General features: G+C 39.3%; 1 non-coding gene across 1 annotated transcript; it reads right to left on the reverse strand.

The window, feature by feature from the left end:
* Positions 1-7,618: 7,618 nt before the first annotated feature.
* LOC144380642 (U6 spliceosomal RNA) lies at positions 7,619-7,725 on the reverse strand. The gene has a single exon (XR_013444866.1). It is a non-coding gene; the product is annotated as a U6 spliceosomal RNA (small nuclear RNA).
* Positions 7,726-10,336: the final 2,611 nt, after the last annotated feature.

The raw sequence follows: 10,336 nt of genomic DNA on the forward strand, positions 1-10,336 counted from the left end.
AACCCCAAGATTAAGAGTTTCATGCTCCACCAACTGAGCCAGCCCAGGTGCCCTAGTTCATAACACCACCTTAAAGAGAAAAAAAAAAATCAAGCTTGTATGGCCTGGTCTGTTTATAGACACACACACACACACACACACACACATTTTTTTTTTTTTAACGCAGGGCTTTGAACTCATAACCCTGAGATCAAGACCTGAGCTGAGATCAAAAGTCAGATGCTTAACTGACTGAGCCACCCAGGTGTCCCATGTTTCTACATATATTTTTGATTAATTTGACTAAGTCAAAATGCTCAAGCTAGTTTGTGTGTATGTATGTGTGTGTGTATAAAATCTCAGTCTCTTAAAAAATTATTTTTCAATTATTTTTCTGGTTACAAAATTAATATATGTACATTGTATAAGATTCAAGTGCTACAGAAATACATAAACTGAAAAGTGAATCTTCCATAGCCTCCACTGTCAACAGTATACAGCTTATTTCCCTAATCTTTCTTCCTTACCTACAGATACCAACAATGAATATGCAATTATATTCAAGATAGCATTTTACAGTGTATTTTTTCACTTAATATAGCATGTATAGGGCACTTGGGTGGCTCAGTCAGTTAGGGATCTGCCTTCAGTTCAGGTCATGATCTCAGGGTCCTGGGATTGAGCCCCACATCAGACTCCGTGCTCAGTGGAGAGTCTGTTCTCCCTCTCCCTCTGCTACTCCCCCTGCTTGTTTTTTCTCTCTGTCAAATAAATAAATAAAATCTTAAAAAAAAAATATAGCATGTGTATCTTTCCCCATGATGGTACTGATGAATCTGTGTCATTAAAAAAAATATATGTGTTATATATATATATATATATATATATATATATTGCATTTTGTTGTGTGCATATACCATGATTTATTTAAATATCTCCTTATTGACGAACGTTTGGATCGCTATCAACATTTTAGTTATTGCAAAAAACGACGAACAATACTGCAGTGAATATCCTTATGCATTCATCTTTGTGCTCTTATGGGATTCTGTAAAATAATTTCCTAGAAGTCAAAAGACTATATTCAAAGGTTATAAACATTTAAAATTTTTAACAAATGCTGCTAAATTTCACAGCACTTTTTAACTTGAAGGTAGTTTCTGCAGAAGGTGAAGCATGTTGGCAGAGACTACTTTTCCTCCAGGTAATTTAGAGGTACATGTGGACCTTTTTCTGTCCTGTCTTTTTGGGAGCCCCATTTGGGGAAATTTCCATATCCATTTTTTGGAAATGCTGATATAAAATTATCTTTTAAAATTTGCCCATTACGCTTAGCAAAATTTAATGAGAACTACGCTACCTGTGTTGGAAAACCTACGTATATGACATTGCATTGTTTGATTCAAATACCTTTTTTCCTTTTAGTTTTCTCTTCCAATAGCTACCATATGACTTATTTCCATCTCAGCAATAGGATTATGAATTATGATTATGGCAATTCTCCTTTTCCATTAAAGATAATGAACTAACTCATGGGTACATTTTATAAAATATGTTCATAATGATGCTGCCACATAATCCTGAAAGAGTGTCATTATCCTATATCTCTGTTATGTGTGATATGTTTCTGTTCAAGATATGCTCACACGGCTCCAAGTTTACATCTCAGAACTATGATTTCTGGTTAAAATTAGCCCTCATACACAAAATGCATGTTATTGCATTCATGATACAATATGTTCATGATCTATGCTAAGATTTTCATACTTGCAAATATACAATATTTGTATGTATGGAATATAAACATACTTGAAACCCAATGTACAATGAATGATACCTGCCACTCTCTCATTACATTTTGTTTTTTTCTTTTCCTGTTACCGTGCCAGCAATCTTAACAGTTTCCTTGTCACTGTAAACTGCCGAGATTAGCCTTCTACTTCAAATCAACAAGGCCAGCATTATCCAATTACAGCCTGAGAATGACCTAATCTTCAAGACCAGCTGCCATAGGATAACATAGGCATCCCTTTAATCAAAATTATAACATTTTATTCTTTCATATTTGCCCCTTGCAATAATGGAAATGCTGAGCGAGAATATAAGAAAATATCTACATTTTGCACTGATCTGTTTATCGCTTCTCTCAGCATTTTGACATAATGTAGCAGAACAATAAATTCAGAGGGCGTTTGCTTGGAAATAGCATTTCTCCAGAAGGTTTTTTGTTTTCTTTTGTCTTAACTGTTGTTACTTTGAGTTTTCCTAAAGAAAACTAAAGTTGTGTTCAGACTACCTTGATTTCTTTTTTATTGTCCCTTCTTCTTAAAAAAAATTATTTTTACTGCTTACCATAGTAATGCATGCTCACTGTAAAACAAAATAAAAAATTACAATATATAACAGTGAAAGTAGGTTGCAATGCAATCCTCTAGAGGCAGTCTTAAGAGTTAAGTGTGTATTTTTTGTATGCTTATCCTAACATCTATGTTATTTTAACTATTCATATAAAATATGTACATATACATGACTTTTTATGCCTCGTTCTTCTTCTTTAACTTATTTTTTAAAATAGGAATTATTTCATACAGAGAGACAAGAATGGCAAGTAAAATAATGAATGCCTGGGTACCCACCACCTATCTTCATTAAATCTTTTTTTTTTTTTTAAGATTTATTTATACATTTTAGTGAGAGAGAGCAAGCGGGGGGAAGGTCAGAGGGAAAAGGAGAGAAGCAGACTCCCTGCTGAGTGGGGAGCCTGACAAAGGGCTCGATCCCACGACCCCAAGATCACAACCTGAGCCAGAAATCAAGAGCGGGACACTCAATGGACTGAGCCACCCAGGCGCCCCTCTATATTTCATGAAGAGTGTCCGGTTGTGATCTTGGGGTCGTGGGATTGAGCCCTTTGTCAGGCTCCCCACTCAGCCCGGAGTCTGCTTCTCTCTCTCCTTCTCCCTCTGACCAGACCTGTACCTCTGAAACAAATAATACATTATATGTTTAAAAAAAAAAAAAAGAAGCTAGCAGGAAGGGAAAAATGAAGGGGGCGAAATCGGAGGGGGAGACGAACCATGAGTGACTATAGACTCTGGGAAACAAACTGAGGGTTCTGGGGGGGGATGGGTTAGCCTGGTGATGGGTATTAAAGAGGGCACGTACTGAATGGAGCACTGGGTGTTATATGCAAACAATGAATCATGGAACACTACATCAAAAACTAATGATGTGATGTATGGTGATTAACATAACATAATAAAATGAAAAAAATAAAAAAAAAGATTTAGAAAATAGAAATGAACATGTTCAGAGTTCAGATACTCTGTATATTCTTCCTTCATCTCATTCTCCTTTCTTTCCATAGATAACTGCTGTCACAAATTTTGTGTTTATCATTTAGGTACCCATAAACATTAGGTAGCTTTGTCCTCTGGGCCTTTTTGAATTTCATGTGAATTGTGTCATTATATATATATATATATATATGTATGTATGTATTTCTGCGGCTCACATCTTTTCCCTTAGTTTTCATTGCACTTATCAACCATTTTTCCTTGCTTCTTCCCCTCCCCACCCCACCCCTGCTCTCCAACCTTCGGGTGGATTAATAAAGCTTTCTATGTTCCCTTTATTTCTTCTGCTGGTTGAGAAGCTATATATTGTATTTTTATCTGTTTATCCCTTCACATTTATTTATTTTTTTTTTTTAAAGATTTTATTTATTTATTTGACAGAGAGAGACATAGCGAGAGAGGGAACACAAGCAAGGGGAATCAGAGAGGGAGAAGCAGGCTTCCCGCTGAGCAGGGAGCCCGATGCGGGGCTCGATCCCAGGACCCTGGGATCATGACCCGAGCCGAAGGCAGACGCTTAACGACTGAGCCACCCAGGCGCCCCTATCCCTTCACATTTAATGATGTGTACTTAAATATACTTTTTCTAATAAAGTCAATAAGTTATGCACTGGTCTTGTCATTTTGATCACCGCCACAAGGATCTGCACGCACTTTATTCATTTAATATTTTCCCTATATTGTTATTTGAACTGTTCTCCACGCGTGCACAGCCTCCCCCATGGTCAACATCCCACAGCAGAGTGGCACATGTGTTAGAATTGATGAGCCTACATTGACACATTATAATCATCCAGTTTCTAGTTTACATTAGGGTTCACTCTAGGTGTTGTATACCCTGTGGGTTTTGGACAGAAGTGTAATGACATGTACCCACACTTAGAGTATCACACTAGTTTCACTACCCTAACAATTCTCTGTGCTCTGCCTATTCCTCCCACCCTCCTCCCTAACCTCTGGCAATCCGTGATCTTTTTACTGTCCCCATAGTTTTGCCTTTCAGAATGTCACATAGTTGGAAACATACACTATATAGCCTTTTCAGATTAACTTCTTTCACTTAGTAATTTAAGTTTCCTTGGTGTCTTTTTATGGCTTGATAGCTCGTTTTTTAAAAGTGGTGAATAGGGGCACCTGGGTGGCTCAGTTGGTTAAGCGTCTGCCTTTGGCTCGGGTCATGGTCTCAGGGTCCTGGAATTGAGCCCCAGGTCAGGATCCCTGCTCAGCAGGAAGTCTTCTTCCTCTCCCTCTGCCCCTGTCCCCACTCCTGTGCTCTCTTTCCCTCTCAAATAAATAAATAAAATCTTAAAAAAAGAAAAGTGGTGAATAGTATTCCATTGTCTGGATGTATCACTGTTTAGTTATCCATTCACCCAGTGAAGGATATCATGGTTGCTTACACGTTTTGGCAATTATTATTTTTTAAAGACTTTATTTATTTGAGAGAGAGCGCGTGTGAGCATGAGCAGGGGGGAGGGGCAGAGGGAGAGGGAGAAGCAGGCTCCCCACTGAGCAGGAAGCCCAATGCAGGGCTCAATCCCAGGACCCTGAGATCATGACCTGAGCCAAAGTCAGATGCTTAACGGACTAAGCCACCCAGGGACCCCACATTTTAGCAATTATGAACAAAAGTGCTATAAACATCTGTGTGCAGGTTTTTGTGTGGGTATAAGTTTTCAACTCATTTGGGTGAATACCAAAGAGTACAACTGTTCGTTTGCATGGTACGAATATGTTTAGTTTTTTTTTTAATATTTTATTTATTTATTTGACAGAGAGGGAGAGAAAGAGAGAGAGGAAAAGAGAGCACAAGCAGGGGGAGCAGAAGGCAGAGGGAGAGGGAGAAGCACCTCCACGCTGAGCAGGGAGCCTGACGCGGGGCCCGATCCCAGGACCCCAGGATCATGATCCGAGCCGAAGGCAGACGCTTAACTTACCAAGCCACCCAGGGGCCCTGAGTATGTTTAGTTTTATAAGAAACTGCAGAAGTGTTTTCCAAAGTGGCTTTGGCATTTTGCAGTCCCACCAGCAATGCATGAGAATTCCTGTGCTCCACATCCTCACCAGCATTTGGTGTTGTCATTGTTTTGGATTTTGGTCATTCTAATAGGTGTGTAGTGGAATCTCGTTGTTTTAATTTGCAATTACCTAATGATAAATGATATTGAGCATCTTTTCATGTGATTATTTGCATATATATAGTGTATCTTTCTCTATTCCTTTACTTCTAATCTATATGTATCTTTATATTTAAAGTGGATTTCTTGCAGACAACATATAGTTGGGTCTTGTTTTTTGATCCCTTTTGACAATCTTCGCCTTTTAATTGGTGTATTTAGACCACTGACCTTTAAAGTGCAGTTGGATTAACATTTACCATATTTGTTAATGTTTTCTGTTTGTTCCCACTTCTGTCTTCTATACTTTTTATGCCTTGTTGGTTTTATTGGAGAATATTACATGATGCTGTTCTTTCTTAGCATTTCAGTTTTCTTTTTTTTAAATAAAGATTTTATTTATTTGTCAGAGAGAGAAAGAGCATGAGCAGGGGGAGTGGCAGGTAGAGGGAGAAGCAGGCTCCCCGCTGAGCAAGGAGCCTGATATGGGACTCCATCTCAGGACCGTGGGATCATGACCCGAGTCCTTTACTTTTGTTTGTTTATTTCTGGGTGGTCATATTTATCAGTCTTTTATGTTATGGCTTTGTGCTTTGCATCATGTTTAGAAAGACCTTTTCCACTCAAGAATATAAAAAGTATTCAGCCACATTTTCTTCTGATACTCATGATTTCATTTGTTTTTACATTTTATTTTTAAGATTTTATTTTCAAGAAATCTCTACATTGAACGTGGGGCTCAAATTCATAACCCTGAGATCACGAGTCGCATGCTCTACTGACTGAGCCAGACAGGCGCCCCATTTGTTTTTACATTTTAATCTTGACTAGTCTTACTGAGCTAAAGATAAAAATTATTCCAATACCAAGAATATCTTTAGGAAAGGTGTGTAGAATTGTTACAATTAGGCAGTATTTTTTCTGTTTTGTATGTCTGGAAGCAGGATGGCCTTTGGCAAAATTGTGAAACTAGCGTGTGGCCTCATCTCCTCCCACGAGATGCCCTTTGGTCTAGTCGCCCAATGCTCTTATGCTGTCATGTAGCTTTCTTTTTTTTTTTAAAGATTTTATTTATTTATTTGAGAGAGAGAGAGTGAGCGAGAAAGAGCACAAATAGGGGGAGTGGCAGAAGGAGAGGGAGAAGCAGACTCCCCACTGAGCAGAGAGCCCGATGTGGGGCTCCATCCCAGGACCCTGGGATCATGACCTGAGCTGAAGGCAGACGCTTCACCGACTGAGCCACCAGGCGCCCCTGTCATGTAGCTTTCTTAAAAGCTCTGCATGATCCCAAACTCGCCCATGCTCTTCAGGAAGTCATATCTGTATCAAATATTCATTTTCACCCATATCCCTTCATGTTCAAAAGAATCTAGTTTCTACTGATTACAGCTAATGTACTATTTCTCCAAGAGGTATTTGCCTTTTACTTTCTAGAAATGCAATGACTTAAAGCAAAGTAAGGAATCTCTAAAGAGTCCTGGAGGTTGGTTTCCAGGGAGAATTTTTTTAAAGTGAGGGACCTTTCTGGTGACCCAGAAAATACTCCATATCAAGTGATTACCTCCTCTCCAGATTAGCCCAATCTGGAAGATTTTGCTCCTAATGAGGGGCTGATGTTGAAATCTCACTCTATATCTCTGTCCATGCTGATATCACCTCTTACTTTGACTTCATTTTATAAACCCCAAAATGAAAGTCAAAGGAATAAGAGTTCCTTTTCTACAAGCATGGGCACAAGCAACATGAAAAAAGGTTGCCTCCCATGAGACTCAGACACTTGTTAGATCTGCTGGTTGACCTGAAAATTTTAAGCTCTGGAAACAACGTTGAAAACCTTAGACCATACTATACCACTGACCTCTTAGAGGCAGGATAAAAGTGTATGCAGCCAATATTGACGCAATATCAGAAAACTGTTTGGAAACTGACACACTAGGGCTCAATGTTCAGAGATGTGTCTTCCCTTACATTTAAGAAGAATAAGGTTTAAAATAGTTAACAACATGCATTAGCATGGACAGAAAAATCATAGGTCTTGCCTTGGATTTTGATTTACTTTTGAATTTTTTAATAATTCAAATGATTTTCTGACCATCCAAGACTTAGTATTAAACAATAAAAATACTCCATTTTCATAACTCTTTATTTTATTTATTTATTTATTTTTAAAATATGGAACGCTTCGTGAATTTGCGCATCATCCTTGTGCAGGGGCCATGCTAGTCTTCTCTGTGTCGTTCCAATCTTAGGATGCGTGCTGCCAAAGCAAGCACCATAACTCTTTATTTTATTTTATTTATTTATTTTTTAAAAGATTTTATTTATTTATTTGACAGAGAGAGCACAAGCAGGGGGAGGGAGAAGCAGGCTACCCACAGAGCAGGGGGAGCCCGATGCGGGACTCTATTCCAGGACCCTGGGATCATGACCTGAGCCGAAGGTAGTCGGTTAACCAACTGAGCCACCCAGATGCCCCATGACTCTTTATTTTTTTTTTAATTTTTTAAGATTTTATTTATTTATTTGACAGAGAGAGACACAGTGAGAGAGGGAACACAAGCAGGGGGAGTGGGAGACGGAGAAACAGGCTTCCTGCTGAGCAGGGAGCCCAATGCGGGGCTTGATCCCAGGACCCTGGGATCATGACCTGAGCGGAAGGCAGACGCTTAATGACTGAGGCACCCAGGTGTCCCCATGACTCTTTATTTTAAATGGCATTTGATTATGATCCTGTCTTGTTGGATTGGGCACAGCATTGCTCTGTTTTACAGTGTAATGATTAAGGAAAATATGCCAGCCTATCTTATTTCTTGAAATTTAAATTGAAATTCTTTCTATTCCTAGTCAGATGGTGTTATTAAACTGAATCTCATGCCAATTTATTGTGAATAATGTAAAATATCTTTGAGATTTTTAGATACTATGTATGGTAGATACATTACAGCTGAGGAAAAAAATATATTCCAATACTTTTATTAAATATTCTCACGAGTACAGGATATTTTGTTTTAGTGAATTATGGATATTTCTTTCCTAATTCTAATTAGCTTCGTAGTCTTATTAGTTTATCACACTTGTTTCCTAGTAACTATTAAAATAAAAGCTTATAATCCTTGGCTATAAGACTGTGTACCACTCTTTCCATCCCCACATTTTATACTTTGATTACAGTAGACCTGGACCATTGGTGGTAGGAATCAAATGAGAAGTCAGTTATATATAGGAACAAATGAGTAAAATCTCTTTCCTTAAATGAGCAAATAAAGCTCTAGTTGACTGGCTAAATGTTATTACAAACATTTTCATATTAGTTGTTGTCAGATCTAGAGGTATAATTAACACCTCTGTTTCAGGGCTGTTAACTATGAAAGCTGTGTGAGCCTTTAGAGAATTAAAAAAAATTTTTTCAATTATAAAATGAGAGCCTAATGAGGGACAATTTGCAAAGTTAGGCATGGACAATGTAGGAGCTAGTCATCCTGTTCTTGGCAGCGCCCTAGTAAATAGCCTGAAATTTTAGTGCTCAAAGTGAAGGGGACACTTCAGACATTTATGTTGAATTGGCAAAGGACCTCTTTTTAAAAATTTAAACCATCAAAAGAGTGACCTGTAGTGATGTCAATCATTATGGTCATTATGATGTTCTGAACTTATTCCAAATATAGCCATCTGTCCTCCCATGCTGGCTGTGGATCCTCATTTAGAGTCTGTTGGACAAGGGATTAGGAGTGAAGAGATGAGGCAGGTGTGGTTGCCTTGGCTGGGCTGATTACCTCATTTCTGGATTCCAGAAATAGCTTTCTAATAGATTTCCGTGCATTCAGTCTTCCTCCTCAGGCTTCACTACTATTTCTTCGTACCAGATTCTAAAACATGGCTTTTGTTTTCATCTTCTTGCTTTTTTGCTTAGAAACTTCAGACTGCCTACTTCCTACTAGTTTAAGTCCATGGTTCACAATCTGATGTTCAAGGCCCTTCGTAATCTTGCCTAACCACCCATTTCACTCACTTTTTTTTTTTTAAGATTTTATTTATTTATTTGACAGAGACACAGCGAGAGAGGGAACACAAGCAGGGGGAGTGAGAGAGGGAGAAGCAGGCTCTCCGCTGAGCAGGGAGCCCCATGCAGGGCTCAATCCCAGGACTCCGGGATCAGGACCCGAGCTGAAGGCAGACGCTTAACGACTGAGCCACCCAGGTGCCCCTACTCATTTGTTTTTGAGTGTCAGCCATTGAGCCAGGACAGCTAGGTCAGAACACTGTTGGAACCAGTAACAGGGCTGTTTTTTTTTTTTTTTAAGATTTTATTTATTTATTTGAGAGAGGGAGACAGCTTGAGAGAGAGTGGGAAAGCACGAGCAGTGGGGAAGGGCAGAGGCTCCCCGCTGAGCAGGGAGCCCGACGCAGGGGCTCAATCCCAGGACCCCAGGATCATGACCTGAGCCAAAGGCAGACACTTAACCGACTGAGCCACCCAGGTGCCCCGTAACAGAGTTTTAACTCAAAAGTGCCAAAACCATGACCTGGGATTCAACTCTCTGTATCCACTTCAGGACGTAGTATGGACAAAGACTAAAGTCTGTGGCTGGAAGACTTAAGAGAGAGAATGGGATGGAAGGTGTGTGTTAGGCTGGAAAATTCAGGATTTAATCTTTGAACGAAGTGTGGTAGAAGTTATTGGCTACATATTTTATGTAGTCCCTGGTACTTCCTGGTAGGAATAGGTATAGCTTGTTAAAGGAGCCACACTGAGCAGATGGCTACTCCTTATCATCCTCTCCATCCCCCACTGCATGTTCCCTTATGCCCTGAGCTGGGTGGTGTGGAGGGTATGGCCCTTTGGACTAGAGCCCTACCCTGGCGCAGATACTTCAGCTGACCTTA

This window comes from Halichoerus grypus, chromosome X (assembly GCF_964656455.1).
Source record: "Halichoerus grypus chromosome X, mHalGry1.hap1.1, whole genome shotgun sequence".
NCBI lineage: Eukaryota > Metazoa > Chordata > Mammalia > Carnivora > Phocidae > Halichoerus > Halichoerus grypus.